The sequence below is a fragment of the Phlebotomus papatasi genome, chromosome 3 (assembly GCF_024763615.1).
Source record: "Phlebotomus papatasi isolate M1 chromosome 3, Ppap_2.1, whole genome shotgun sequence".
Taxonomy (NCBI): domain Eukaryota; kingdom Metazoa; phylum Arthropoda; class Insecta; order Diptera; family Psychodidae; genus Phlebotomus; species Phlebotomus papatasi.
This window is the reverse complement of record NC_077224.1, coordinates 18,700,269-18,715,963: the sequence shown is the minus strand read 5'-3', so window position 1 is coordinate 18,715,963 and position 15,695 is coordinate 18,700,269. Positions and strand designations below refer to the sequence as shown.

Here is a 15,695-nt window from a genome sequence, read left to right as displayed (position 1 = left end):
CTGGAAAAAACTATCCTCAAAATACCTCTCCAGTAACTTTATTAATTTTCCAAGAAGGATTTTCAGTCTTAAAATCCACTTCCGGAAGGGGATTTCCAGGGTTTTCCCTCCTGAAAGCATGAGAAACCTTCCTGGGATTTTCGCGAAAAAAAGCGAAATAAAACTGCTATTTCATTGCAGCTTCTAGAGGAAATATCCACGGAAATATCTGTCCAGTAGCTTTATTAGTTTTCCAAGAAGCATTTTTAGTGGAAAAATCCACTCCCGGATTGTAAAGTTCCAGAGTTTTCCCTTCTGAAAGCATGAGAAACCTTCCCTGGGATTGGCAAAATAAAACTAATTTTTAAATGCAGTTTTTGGAGCTAATATCCACGGAAATATCTTCCAGTAGCTTTATTAATTTTCCAAGAAGGATTTTCAGTCATAAAATCCACTCCCGGATTGTGAATTTCCAACGTTTTCCCTCCTGAAAGCATGAGAAACCTTCCTGGGATTTTTTACGAAATAAAGCGAAATAAAACTGCTATTTCATTGCAGTTTCTGGAGGAAATATCCACGAAAATACCTCTCCAGTAGCTTTATTAATTTTCCAACAAGGATTTTCAGTCATAAAATCCACTTCCGGAAGGAGATTTCTAGGCGTTTTCCCTCCTAAAAGCATGAGAAACCTTCCCTGGAATTGGCAAAATAAAACTGCCATTTCATTGCAGCTTCTGGAGAAACTATCCTCAAAATACCTCTCCAGTAGCTTTATTAGTTTTCCAAGAAGGATTTTCACTTATAAAATCCACTTCCGGAAGGGGATTTCCAGGGTTTTCCCTCTTGAAAGCATGAGAAATCCTTTCTGGGACTTGTGATTTGCACGAAATTAAACTTCCCTGTTTTTTGCTACATTGTCTATGGCCTATCGAAGCAGGCTTTTCTCAGACAAAATTCATTTCCTGCCATAAAGATTTCAGCATTTTCACTGCTCTCTGTTCCTGCATGTATTTTTCTCGATTTTTCCAGAAGAAAAAGCGCCAAAAAATGGACGGTAAATTCAAAAAGTTGCATCGTGAAGTCAGCAGTGAAGCACTCCGCAGAAATGTCACTTTAACATTGAGGTTATGCGTGTCTGTGAAAATTTGTGTTTCGTTCTTTTTTTGTGGTGGATGTTGATTGGATTTTTGTGCCGTATAAAAGTGCATTTTTCACCTGAAAGAAAGTGCTAAGTGTGCATAAATTTAGTCAAATTGTGAACTTTTTGTGCCCCCAAGGGCATTTGTGGTGAAATTTTTTTGGGAAAAGGTAAAAATCTCTGTGAAAATTGCATTTAGTTTTTCAGTTGTCAAGATATTTTGCCCCTCCATGATGATTATCGATTGTTTTGTTGTGAATCTCATGTTTTCCCCGAAATTGCTCCAAATAGGTGGATTTTCTGGGAAATTTTGTGAAATTGTGCGAGTTTGGGGGGTAGGGAAGGGATTCCGGGGGGTTTTCCTTTGATTTTCTTGGGGATTCTCTGTGAAAATTGAGGGAGAAAAATCGCTATATATATGTATGTAGTTGTGAGATATTTTGTTTTTTTTTCGGTTTGTGTTTTATCTCCCCGGAAAATCAAAGCCTCCGTGATTTTCCGGATGATTAATTAATTGCTGTGGTTTTCTTCTGTTTCCAGAAGCCCTGAGGGCAGGAAAATGATGTAGATTAATTGGTAAGAAATTTGAGAAAAATTCCAATAAGAGTGATCCTAGTTTGCTAACCAAGTGCTTTTCCCTTGCTTCTAGATCCTGGAAAACCGTGTCAGTGAATGGAAAAATCCTCCGGGAAGGCCGTTCAGCTGATTTCCAATGTAAGTCCTTTTTAATTTTCCTCATTTTCCTTGCCAAATGATTCATTTTGGGGATTTAAGAACAGCTTTGGAGACTTTATCCAAGACAGAAAGTGTCTTGGGTTTTGAGTCTTGGGAGTTCCAATTGGAATTTTTGAGTGTTTCCTTCCATCTGTTCCCAATAGGAAATTTATGGATAAAATTTTCCCAGGATAGTTTCTAACAATTCGACGAGTTGTATCCTTATCCGGGAATTGTGCTCTTGCTAATGTGACATTGCTAACCCTTCGGATAATGTGCCTTGACTAATTCCGTCCCTTTTTCGAAATTATCCGCAAAGTCCAAAGACTTCGAAGGATCTGCAAGAATCCTTTTCCTTTCCCCGTGGTGAATATTTCCCAGGACCCCCTCCACTTTAGACGACTCGCAGTGGAGGGGTAAAAATGAAGCAATGTGTAATTTGAAAAGTAAACAGTCATAAAAAGGACAATAATTCAGCTGAAAATTATTGACAAAATGGGAATGGGGCTAAAATGCAAAAATTCCACAGGGATGGGAATACCCCTACCCCTTTATCCTGAAAACCCTTTCTCTAGGCCGAAGGAGGCTGCGTTTCTGGGGACAAGTGACAGAGGGAAATTTGTGCTCAGGGGCTCTCTTGAGATTTATCTAGTTTGGGTGACTATTTGGCAGGATGTCGTTAGAGATGTAGAGTTAAATGGAATTTGTTAGAATGTGGTGTAGGGTAGAGACTCCAAGAGTTGAACAATGATGAGCTCCTATTTTTGGGGAAGGGATGCTCAATTGGACGATATACATCCTCGTCAGTTGTAGTCCCCTAGTTCCTCATTCATACTCATGGGATCATGAATGGCATAAGAGAGGAAGAGACAGAGAGAGAGGCATGAGGAATGGGGTGTTGGAAGAAAGAAAGAGGAAAAAGCCACAAGAGAGAAAAAGGGAAATAAAAATCACACAATCTCATCATTTTTCCCACCAGTGTTATTTTTCATCATGAAGTTCATATTAAAAGAAAATATCGTCTGTCTAAATTGGACGGTAATGAAGCCTCTATGGCCAAAAATACAATTACTCCAATTAAAATTCTTCTTGCCTAAAATATCAGGATCTTTTTTTCTTCTCTCTCAATTGAACCGTGGAATTTTATGGTAATATTTATCAAAAATTCCTTTCAATTTCCCAGAAATTTGTTTTTTCGCCTGTAAAATCTGGGCAAAACAATTTTCTCGCTTTTTTGGCACTTGAAAGATTTATAGTTGCAGTTCTAGTAAATCGATTTTGGTCTTTGCAAAAAGATCGTTAAGGTTTTTGAAATGTTTCTAGTTGAATTTCTGACAAATAAGGACAATCATAGTAATCTTTGAATTGAAAAAGGCAGTGATAAACCTAAATGGGCTTATGGTAGGAGTGATTCTTTCATTTTAAATTCGGATTGGGGGCAAATTCGAAGTCCAGATAAGCTTATGGTAGCTGACCGTGGTGTCACATATAACTGTGTTACCACACTTGCACATTAAAATTTTAATATGATTCATATTAATTGTCGCTGGTGAGAGTCCAAATGTGTAATTTGTGTGTTTGAATCATTTTATATTCAAAATTTGATCTATTTGTTGATAAAACGGTAGACTTGGCCCGCAAAATTTGATATAAATTGATTTATAGCATTAATGCAAAAAATTAATGCGATTTTCTCTTTAATTTTTTAATGCGAAAAATATTTATGCTTTAGGTAAATTTAAACATATTTTTGCAGGCCAATTCCGCTTCTTTAAGTAACTCAAAGACACAAATAACATATTTGGATGCTCGCAAGCGACAATTAATGTCAATCACATTAAAATTTTAATGTGCAAGTGTGATAACGCCGGACTAAACTAACAAGGGAGGTCATCGAATCATCAAATTCAGATTGGCTTCATATTGAGAACATAGACGCGGATAGGGATCATAAGGATCGTGTCATACTCAAAAAGTGCTAAATTTTTTTTCCTTTGCAAAAAAAGCAATCAAAGGATTCCATAAAATGTTAATGATAAAGAAAGTTCTAGAGAGCCAGCAGGAGCAGTCGTGGTGCAGTGGGCTAGCGGACGGTGTTTACAACGCAAAGGTCTCGAGTTCGATTCTTGCTTTGTGCCGCCTTATTGTTTTTTTTCTTCTATTATTTTTTTATCTGTTTTTTTTTGTCGGATTTTTTTTTTCATTGACCGTAATTTTTCCTTAGTGTATCTATATTTGCTTTGCACTGTAATATACTCCTAATATGAATTTTTAACTAAAGTAAGTGTCTTAAAAGTTCTTCAACGCGTCTGCTTATTTTAATTTTTTTTAAGGAATAGAAATTAAGAATTCATCCATATACGGTCTTATTGGTCCTAGATATTACATAGCGTTATTTTTATTTGCTTTTTTAAATCACTTGCCTAAGCAATGTGTCTTGCAAAATACATCAATAAATCTATGCACAAGAGATAGAGAATTTAAAAAACACTCACTCATTTTTAATCAATTGTCTGCAGAAAGATTCAAATACAGTTTCAAATATGCATGGCACAAATCAAACAAAAAAAAACCTTAAGTCGATCCATAACCCCTGACCCAAGCTATAAGGGGTCAAAGTTCGAACATTGACCGGCCTCTATCTCCGGTTCTAATTAACATAGCGGCCTAAATTTTACCTTTTTGGTTTCGTCTCGATGAGAACTTTCAGATGGAAGTTCAAAAAGTCACCACAGGTGGCGCTGTGATAACGTCAAAATTCATCGAAATTCAAAGTCACTTTTCTCAAAAACGGCATTGTGCAAGTTAATGAAATTTTAGTATGTTGTAGTCCAGTCTAGGACGTTTCCAAAATGGTGCGTATGCGCGCTGTGGTTAAAACAGAACCGGAGATATGAGGGGTCAAAGTTCACAAAATTCAAAAAATCATATCTCCGGTTCTATGTGACCGATTTTGATGAATGAGGGCTTAAACGAAAGATCTCACCAAATGCTACAACTTTCTAGAATATTTGAACTTCGTGGGACCAACACCAGGGGCGCCACAGTCGAAAAACCATTTTCAATATCACATAACCTCAATTATCTCGACTGTCGCTAAACCGATTTTGATGATTACTTCGACACAATTGTAGAACACATTTGTCTCTACATTTCGTCCATAGGGGAAAGTGGTCTGCCTTTGAACGTAAAATGATGTTCAAAATTTGAGATTTTTTTCAGAGTAAACTACAACATGAGTTTTACTTTGCACTACACCAAAAAATTCTCTTGTTCATTGAGCTTCTATGCTAACCCCATTTAGGACTCGCAAGTCCTCAGTTTTTCATGGTGAGAAACATGAAAATGTGATGTCGATATATTCAAAGGCAGCCTGCATGGTCTGCCTTTGAATGTGGTTAGGCAGCCTTTGAATCTTAATCTTTCACTGAGAATATTAGGTCTGTAACATTAAACGGCCCATAATTGATTAGCATGAACCCTAATGCACTCAATAAAACCAATACTGTAGTCAAAAGTCATTATACAACAACATTTTTTACATTTTTCTGAAGCACTGTTTTTCACTTGAAAATTTGTAATAAAACGCTATTGAAGTTGACAATTGTCAGTTTGAAACATCCTGGCCGGAGCAAGATAGCATGTTATAAGTATTTGTATGACATTCGTCAGACCAAAGTAGGAGTTCTATTCTGCTCCCGGGCTGGAAATTGTCAGATGTTTCAATGTATGGAAAAAAAGGATTCAAAGGCACACAACATTAAGATTCAAAGGCTGCCGCAGAGCAATATTTGCAAACTTTTATCACCCACAAAAATTGTCTCATCTGAATCAAAATGTATTTGGAGAAATACCATCCAAGAATAACCTTCTATGACTCACAATAGAAGATTTGTTCGAAAAATTATTTTAATTATGAAAAAACACATGAATTGTGGAACATCAAAATTACAGTTTAGAGCTCAGTTTCGTTTTTTTGCCCAAGCACCTAGAAAATAACAGCTAGGGTCTGCATTTTTTTATGACTTGTGAGGATTATGAATAGCTATCTAATAGTTAATAGAAAAGAATTTATGCTTTAAAGAAAAATGAAAAAATTACAATATTCAAAGGCTGCCGCATTCAAAGGCAGACCACTTTCCCCTACATCATTTTCCACTCAGACTACGCTATCACTCCGATTTTGCCGTTTAAGTGTGAAAAAAATGATTTTTCCCATAATAACGCTTTGAAATCACTCAGATGCCAATTTGACTGCCTCTACTCCACCAAGACAATTAAAATAGGGTTTTAAATGGAAAGTCCCACAAAATACAACAATTCTTTGATATAGTTGAAGTTCAACAAATGACTACTTGGGGAACTCTGGATGAAAAAACGAGTTAAGAAACAAAAAACCTCGCTTATCTTGGCTTCTGAGTAATCGATGAGATCATGTTCTATGGGAAAATTATAGAGAACATTCTGGTCTACATTTCACCCATATATCACTTTTCTGCCAGTTCATCCAAATCCTTGATATTTTGGTTTAAATACAAAATTTGCATAATTTCACGAATTTGATTCAAGATAACTGAATGGCGTCTCCCAACTTCAGCTCTAAATCGAATTTGCATGCACTCCGAGCTAGCTCACGTTAAGAATCTCACCTACATAAGCCGGTTAGGATTATCTGTCCCTTTATATACAGTTGCGACAAGATAAATAGCACATCTTCGGGGATTTTACTATTTTGACGTTTTATGATACAATATCAATCTTTGTACCTGATCATGCTTTATTTTTTAGAAAATATAATACCCTGGCCCATTATAAATAAAAATAAAAATTATTTGATATTTGTATCTGTTAAAACCATATATTTTATATTCACGACTCATTTGCACCGCCTGTTTTCTCCTTTGTAACATCTGATTGTATCTTATTCTCTACTTATCTTATACATGTTAAAAAAAACAATAATAATACATTTTTTTTGATATAGTCCCAAATTGTTGTACTCCGACAAGGGCATGAACTGCATAATAAATTTAAAAAAAAAATGTTTTTTTTCTTCATTTTATGAGTTTAGGTATAATTCGTGTGGACAATTTAAATAGGACACTTTCATTTTCTATAAAAATATTACCTGAAATTTACTTTAATTCAAAATTCATTATATTTCTGTATTTTTAATCATTTATAGGCTTTAATGCCACACATTTTCGTAAAATAAAGTTATGATTACAGGATTCTTCTATAGTACAACAGATTTCTATGATTATCATGTGTAAAGGGAGTAATACGATAATCATAGTAATATTTCTAACGATTTATCGAACACAGTAAAACAGTAAACCTAGTTGAAAACTATTTAATTGAATACTCAAAGTATTACAACGGTAATCACAATAATCTTCAAATGCAAATCAAATTATCACGTTTATCCTATTGCGACTTATTGGTCAAATCAAAAAGATTTTCGATTGATATTTTCTCTTTTTAATTTTACTTATACAGTAGAGTCTCGCTATAGTCCATATTTGGTTTCAAATTTGACACTTGGGTCGCACTATAGACCATGTAATTTTTTAAAATTATCAACGATTTTTAGTATTGAAATTGCTCGACGGCTTCCACTTTCTTTGCGATTGTGGTACTTGTCCTCGCTCTCTTCATTGTAGATCACAATTATCACAAGTACTTAATAAAGTTTGCCAAAAATATTAAAATAATTATGCATGTCGCATACTAAAAAACATAACCTAACTTAAAATCAGTGTATTGAAATCAACGGTCGATAAATTGTGGACTATAGAGCGATGGCCTATAGCGAGACTCTACTGTAGTAAAGTTTAAAAGAAACATCTGACATAATTGAAACTCTTCACATAAGACAGGGGGCGCTCTTTTTAAAACAAAATGAGTTCTAAAGCAAATAAAATGAATTATTCCAAAGTGCTACTTTAAGGAAACATAAAAGAACAAATCTTTCTCCAGATTTTTTTTTTTTAGTAAGGGAGACCGGGGTAGAATTAGCCGCGCATGGTATTAGATAGTGGGATGTTATAGCCTGCCTTAGAAGAAATATTGAGGAAACCACTACTTATTCGAAGTAAACATGTCCTTTCCTATTGAAATGTTTATCAGCCTGGTACAAACATTTTTTTTTTACAAATTATACGCAATGCAAAATTTCATTTGCTGGATAAATCTGCTCCGGTCTCCCCTATATGATTGTTCTCAGGTGTTTCTGTATTATAGACTTTTCTTTGTGTTGATTCCTGTCACGACTGTTTTCCTCAGTTCTTCGTTGTGTTCTAAAATCACCAAACAATCGTGACAGGAACCAACACAAAGTAAAGTCTATCATGCAGAAGGACTTGGGAACAGTCATGTACTAAAAGAAATGTTCAGGAAAAAGAATCAATGACAGAGAACATTCTTTCTGTCAGTTCATCTGAATCCTAGATATTTTGAAAAGGAATTACGGCATTACGTCTCGCAAATATAACCTACAATAAGCTGATCCAGACTTGTCACTGACTTTTTACTTAATTTGAACGATTTAACGATCTGAGTGAAAAATTAAATAAAAATCAATGTTAAAATAAGAATTTAGGTTTTGGTTATAAAAACGATATTTATTATTAAAATGTTTCCATTGAGTTTTTTTCTGCAACAATTATTGCTTAAAACATAATAGAAAACATAGAATGTTAAAATGATAGTATTACATTTTGCTAAATTTGATTGGTACACATTGCTTTGCCACTTAAGTGACCAACTAAACTTAATCAAATAATACCATTTGAATGGAAGAAATAGAAAAAAATATCACTTTAAAACTTTTATGACAGAATAAAAATTGTCACAGTTTGCAAAATGAAGTATTTTAATTTGGGTGAATGAGAAAAGTTTGAATCAGTATTGCCAAAAATTAATTTCATTTTAAACCATTGATAAGAGATTTTAATATTATTTTCTTCTTTTCTATTAATACAAATCACTTAGATATTTCAAATAGTGCAGCGACCACAGACTAAGAAAGCTTAAGTGCCATTTCGGAAAATAATGAATATTGAGCTTGATCGACAATTTTTCGAAAATATTCAATTAGCGTCAAAATGCATGAGAGAATAATTCATGTACTAAAAGATTTCATTTTGTATTTCTATAAAATAATTTTAAATTTGACAATTGAAATCATTGAAAAACTTAGTTTAATGTAGTTAAATTTGCAAATTGAATTTGAGTAAATTTATCCAAATTTGAAGTGTTAAGCTCAATGAAAATAATATAGAGTCTGGAATATTTGTCTTTCACTTGTCTATTATTCAAATAGAAACAAGTCAGAATGTCTCATAATGTTAAGAATTTTGTATTGCTATTAAAGAATTTTGTCGAGAGTCTAATTTCCTTCGCTCTTTTGAGTTCTGAGGCAAAAGAAACCGGAATGTAAATTAGGTTTCTGTTAAGAACCATCTTCTCCTTTTCAATTTATCTAAAATTAAACACAAAGGTCAAAGTTTTCTCAGAAAGTTCACTTGTAATACAAGCAAAAGTGAAATGCGATACCAAGGGCTAAATTCTAAGAAAATTTCAGTCATGTGATACTTTAACGTAATGGCAAAGGAAAATTTGCAGAATGCCCGTGTTTTCGTGTTTGAACACTGAAATTTTTGATCAGTATATTTGATTGTCAAATACGGATTGCTAAATTATACATTCGGATTTTTGGTTACAAAAACGGATTGTGGCATTTAGAATCCGAGTCTTGAATTACAAAGCCGGATTGTAACATTTAGAATCCGGGTATTACCTTACAAAGCCGGTTTGTAACATTTACAATCCGGATTTTAAATTACAAAGCCGTATTATAGGATCTATAATACGTGTCTCAGTTCACAAAGCCGGATTATAGGATCTACAATACGTGTCTTAGATTACAAAGCCGTATTATAGGATCTACAATTAGGGTCTTCGATTACAAAGCCGGATTATAGCATTTACAATTGGGGTTTTAGTTTACTAGGCCGGATTATAGCATTTATAATCTGAGTCTAAGATTACAAAGCCATATGATAGAATCCAGAATTCGAGTCTTAAATTACAAAAACAAATCGTAGCTTTTATAATCCAGGTCTTAGACTTTAAAGCCTAATAGTACCATTTACAATCTGGGTCTTAGATTACAATGCTGGATTATATCATTTGCAGTCCGGATATTAGATTGCAAAACCGGGTTGTTACATTTACAATCCGGATTTTGAATTACGAAACCGGATTTTTGGATCTACAATTAGGGTCTTAGATTACAAAGCCGGATTATAACATTAACAATCCATCCGGGTCTTAAATTACACAGCCGAATTGTAGCATTTACAATCCGGATTTTGAATTACGAAACCGGATCATAGGATCTACAATACGTGTCTTAAATTACAAAGCCGAATTGTAACATTTACAATTCGAGTTTTAGTTCACAAAGCCGGATTTTAGCATCTATAATCGAGATCTTAGATTACAATACCAGATTGCAGCATTTAAAATCCGGATCTTAGGCTTTAAAGCCGAATAGTACCATTGACAAGCCGGGTCTTAGATTGCAAAATCCGGATTGTAGCATCTACAAACCGGGGTTTAGAGAACAAGGCCAGATTATAGTATTTATAATTCGGGTCTTAGAGTACAAGGCCGAAGAGTACCATTTACTATTCGGGTCTTAGATCATAAAGCCGGATTATAAAATCAAAAATCTGGGTCTTAGTTAGATTACAAAGCCAGATTGTATCACTTGCAGTCTGGGTCGATTACGAAACTGGGCTGTAGCATCAATCCGGTTTTTGAATTATGAAGTCGGATTATAGGATCTACAATTTGGGTCTTAAATTACGAAGCCGGATTATAGCATCCACAATCTGGGTTTTACATTACAAAACCGAATTGTGGCATTTACAATCAGGGTCTTAGATAACACAGCCATATTATAGCACCTACAATCCTTAAGTATCGAAAATTCACGTGATTTTACATATTGCTTTCCTACTGAATTCGAGCAATAATGTATCCTCTTATATTTCTTTTGCATTCAATGTAGAAAACCCCAAAGAAATTGTGAATCAAATCATCTCTGGGATACCTGAAAAATCAAACTATCTACTTGGAAAATTTCTTATGAGAGTATTTTTTTTCTCTGATATATCTCCTTCGAGATGAAAGTATTCCTGGAGAATCCCTGGGTAAGATAGTGAGACAAATTTGGCACGAAGAGGAAGTTTCGTCCTATCTCTCGAAAAATCACATTGGATTTTTGATATTGCACTTGAAAATCTATCAAATCAGACGCATTTTCTCATGTGTTTCCCAGGCACACAAAACTCCAATGGGTGCAGGCATTCGCTTGATAAATCGCCAAAGAAGATGGAGAATGTGTTGCAGTGCGAAGCAAGAACTTGAAAGCTCTCTCTCACATTGAATTCCCACGACAGATTTTTCTCCTCTTTTTTTTTCTCATCCCTGCTTATCTTTCTCAACATCTTTTTGGATTCTTTTGCACTTTGTCACACATCTGGATTTTTCTTATGCTCAAAAATCCCACATTTCTATTTCGATTACAGACTGACACAATATTGTGATTAAATTTAAAGTGCAGCCGTGCAATTTTGCCATTTCTCCATTGATTAATGGAGCCATGAGTCGTGTCGGGACCGTTTGGGCAATAGTAAAAGTGCTGAAAGGTTAAAGATATCTCTTGTAAGAAAATTATGCGTTTTTTTTGTGTTTTATTTAACTTATTGGAATCGTAAATAATACAGAAATTTACATGAAAACGTAAAGTATCACATTACTCAGTAAAATCGATAACGTTTAAGTCAATTTGGGTAAGTTTTAGAAGTTGCCTAGGTGGACATTTCGTCCAAATACGAAAACACTTCAATCTTTAATTTCCTCTTTCTAACTACTTTATTTACAAAAATTAAATACATTGAAATAAAACTAATTTTATTCAATTGTTCCTGTAAGGCAGAAGTGTGCAAGAACCGTTGGAATTTGAACAAACGTCAAATGAACCTTGTACGTCAATTGTCAAAACACTACCTGAACAAACTTATTTTGACGTTTATTCGGTTTCAAACGGTTCCTGCACACCCTTTCTGTAAGGTATCTCCTCTACGGACTGTAACAAATTTACATGATGATTTGATTTGTTTTAAAGTTCTAAATTTACCAATAAAAAAAATATTTTTTTCAACTGAACAAAATGCTTTTTTAACCTAACTAAAATCGATTTTTTATTGACCAAAAGCATTTTTTTTACAGATCATAATCGATTTGATTTACTGATCAAAATTGATTTTGTACTGATGAAAATTTATTGTTTTTGCTGATATAAATTATAGTTTGTATAGAACAAAATTGATTTTTTTACTGATCAAAATTGATTGTTTTGCCTGATTAAATTTTAAACAGACTAAAATTGATTGTGTTTGCTATTCAATATTGGTTATTTTTCTGACAAAATTTAATTCCTTCACTGACGAAATGTTTTTAATTTTTACTGACTGAAATAGATTTTTACTCCCCAAAATAGATTGTTTATACTGACCAAAATTGAAATTTTATTAAACAAAAACGATTTGTTTTATTAATTAAATTTAATAGTTTTCATTAAATGACCAAAATAGATTTTTTATTGATCAAAATCATGTTGCTTTTACTAATCAACATCTATTTTTTATATAAGTAAACTTTTTACTGATTTAAATTTATTGTATTTACTGATTAAAATAGAATTTTTGTTGACCAAAATCGATTTGTTTTACCGACCAAACTTGACAGTTTTTAATGACAAAGTTTGATAGTCCTACCCTCTAGAATTTATTGGTCTTAGCTAATTTTTTTTATTGACCAAATTTAATTCCTTTAGTGACCAAAATTGATTCACATTGATCGAAATCGAATATTTTATGGACTGAAATCGATGTATTATGCAGATCAAATTTAGTTGTTTTACTGATAGAAACTGATTATTTTTAGTGACCAAAATAAAATTTTTATTGATCAAAATTGATCTGTTTGTTAATCAAATGGGTTTTTACTGACCAAAAACTTATTGTTTTTAATGACTAAATTGTATGTTCTTGCCCACTAAAATTGACTCTCCATGCTGATAAAAATTGATTATTTTTACTAACCGACATTGATTTATATTGACCAAAATAGTTTATTTAATGGATTTAAAGCGATGCATTTTACTGATCAAATTTAGTTATTTTACTGATTGAAATTGACTGTTTTTAGTGATAAAAATTGAATTATTATTGACCAAAATCGATTTGTTTTGCTAACCAAAATTTACAGGTTTTGTTGACCAAATTTGATGATTTTATCCCCTAAAATAGATTTTTCTGGCCAATCAATTTTCTTCGTTCATTAAATTAATTTTCTTTATACTAACCAAATTTCATTCCTTTACTGACCTAATTTAGTTTGTTTTACTGACAAAATAGATGTTTTATTTATAAAATTCGATTTGTTTGTTCTGAACAAAATCGCTTTGTTTTAATTACGTTTATATTGACTAAATTTCATTTTTTTACAGCAATTAATTTAGTATTTTTGCTAGCAAAAATAGATGTTTTATTTGCCAAATTCTTTTAGTTGTCCTGATCGAAATCTAAGTGACCAAAATTGATTTTACGGACTAAAATCGATTTGTGTTTCTGACCAAATTGAGTTTAGCATATATCCTACTCTTTTGCACTCTTCTTTTTCCTTTGAACATCATACCAAATAAAATTTAGTGCAGTCTAATTTAGAGACCGAAAAGGTGGGATAGACTTATGCAAATCTTTTTAGTAAGAAACGGACGTGAATTTTGATTTCATTAAATTATACAGAGTTAAAATGTGTATCGAAGGCATTATAGCTCCGGCACATCTTTTATACCAGGAAAAGTTTATCAAATCGAAATTCAGGTCCCTTGTCTTCCCAAACTTTTTCTGTAAGCCTATTTCTCTCTTTCGCACTCTTCTTCTTCTTCTTTTAAGCATCAGACCAAATGCAATTTAGTACAATCTAATTTTGGGAGCGAAATCGTGAAACCAAACATATGCGAAACATTTGAGAATGGTCTAAAATCTTAATCTAAAAAGGTGTACCGGAGCATTACTGACCAAATTGATTTTGTTATCTCTCGATAAGTTTTTTTGTTGATAAAACTGTATTTCCATTCACTGACCTTTTTTTTGCCAAAATGCTACTTAATTTGCTGCACACTGGTAAAAATAAAAGAATCAAATTGATCCATGATCCTTTTGCAAAGGTTGGATCGAATTTCAAACTCTGAATGCACATTTATGATAATAGAACATGTTAATTTGATCCATCCTTTTGCAAAAGGATCAAATTTGGATCAATTTGATCCTTTTATTTTTACCATTCAGCTATGATTTTATCGTGAGAAAGATTTCGAATTCTTCTTAACTGACTCGGGTAGATGGGTAGGGAATCCTTAAGGTTATTGAAGTTATAAATACTTGACTTTAAGAATTTAGCATATTTTTCTGTAATTGACTTTTCGACAAAAAGTACATTGAGAGTTGTTTTACCTCCTCACCTTTCCCGGAAAAGCAAGATAAACACCTCCCCCCAAGAAATATAATAATACTCTTTGACCTAGATGGCGCTTCAATGCTATATAAGCTTGTACTTAAACTGAAAATTCTCCTGTTTTACTGTTTTAAAATCTCCCAAATACCTTTTTCTGGAGAATGAATTGAAAATTGTCTTCTCACACCCCTGGTGAATGGTCCACTTCAAATTTGTGAATTTCTCCAAAATATACCTCCTCTCTTGGTATGTTGATCCTTTTTTCGGTGAAATTGCGGGATTTTGTTTTGGTGCTTGAAGAAGAGAGCTGCTGAGAGAGGGGTGTCTCGAGTGCTTCTTCCGCCATTGATACCTGTATGCGAAGGTGGATAGAGTTCGGGGGATGAAAAGGAGGTTTTTGAGTTCATTTTTAGCAAACTACACGCGGGCAATATTGGTCGATATGGGGTAGGTTGGTAGGGGTATGGGGTATTACTGGAGGAAAATTTGCATTTTGGGTGATGGTGGAAAATGCGTGTTTGAGCGAATTTGATGTAAATTTTCACTATATATATATATATATATACATATATATATGGACGGTGAAGGAAGAGATTGGGACGGAGAGAGTTTGGGATTGGGGTGGGATAGGGAAGTCAATGCAGTCACCTTTTCTCACATGCAAGGATCGTTCTATATATGGTTATGATAGTGCAAGAATAGGGGGTGTGGTAAATGGTTTAATATGCTGTTGCCTATCGAAAGGTCATCAGAATATCATTCAAATTATCCTAGAGAGTGTGCATAGGAAGGTGGTGAGAGGTTATATTGAGGTATGGGAGGGGCGGAGAGGGGGTATGCAATAGAATGGTGAAAGACAAACTGTTTGGGCCCATATTATATCTATGTATAATACTCTGTAGCACATATGAGAAGCATAGAGAAAGGATCTTCTTGTCTGCTTTTGGTGAATGGGTCAATGCAGGTCAGCAGCAATTCCTCTCCAATATCCATAGGACAGTTGCATATATACATGTGTATATATCATATACATATATCTACCCTGACAATATTGATGAAATCACACATACACAAACACACACTGTCTCTCTTTTGGCATTCCCGGACAAATTTGCATATCCATATGTCAAAGGGGAGAGAGCCCACAAAAGGTGGTACACATGTATTTCATGAATCTCCCATTATATATAAATATATATATGTATACATATATATATGTAGCCAAACATACAATATATTATGTATATGTATGCAATGTATGCAAGAATGG

The 15,695-nt window shown here is 33.6% G+C and overlaps 1 protein-coding gene across 1 annotated transcript in view; it reads left to right on the top strand.

Moving 5' to 3' along the window:
* The first annotated feature begins 1,123 nt into the window (after window positions 1–1,123).
* LOC129806809 (tyrosine-protein phosphatase Lar) overlaps window positions 1,124–15,695 on the top strand; it is a 284,034-nt gene continuing 269,462 nt past the window's right edge. Inside the window, exons 1-3 of the mRNA XM_055855583.1 lie at window positions 1,124–1,287; window positions 1,658–1,693; window positions 1,767–1,831. The gene's annotated coding sequence lies outside the window, so the exon portion shown is untranslated. The remainder of the gene's footprint in view (window positions 1,288–1,657; window positions 1,694–1,766; window positions 1,832–15,695) is intronic.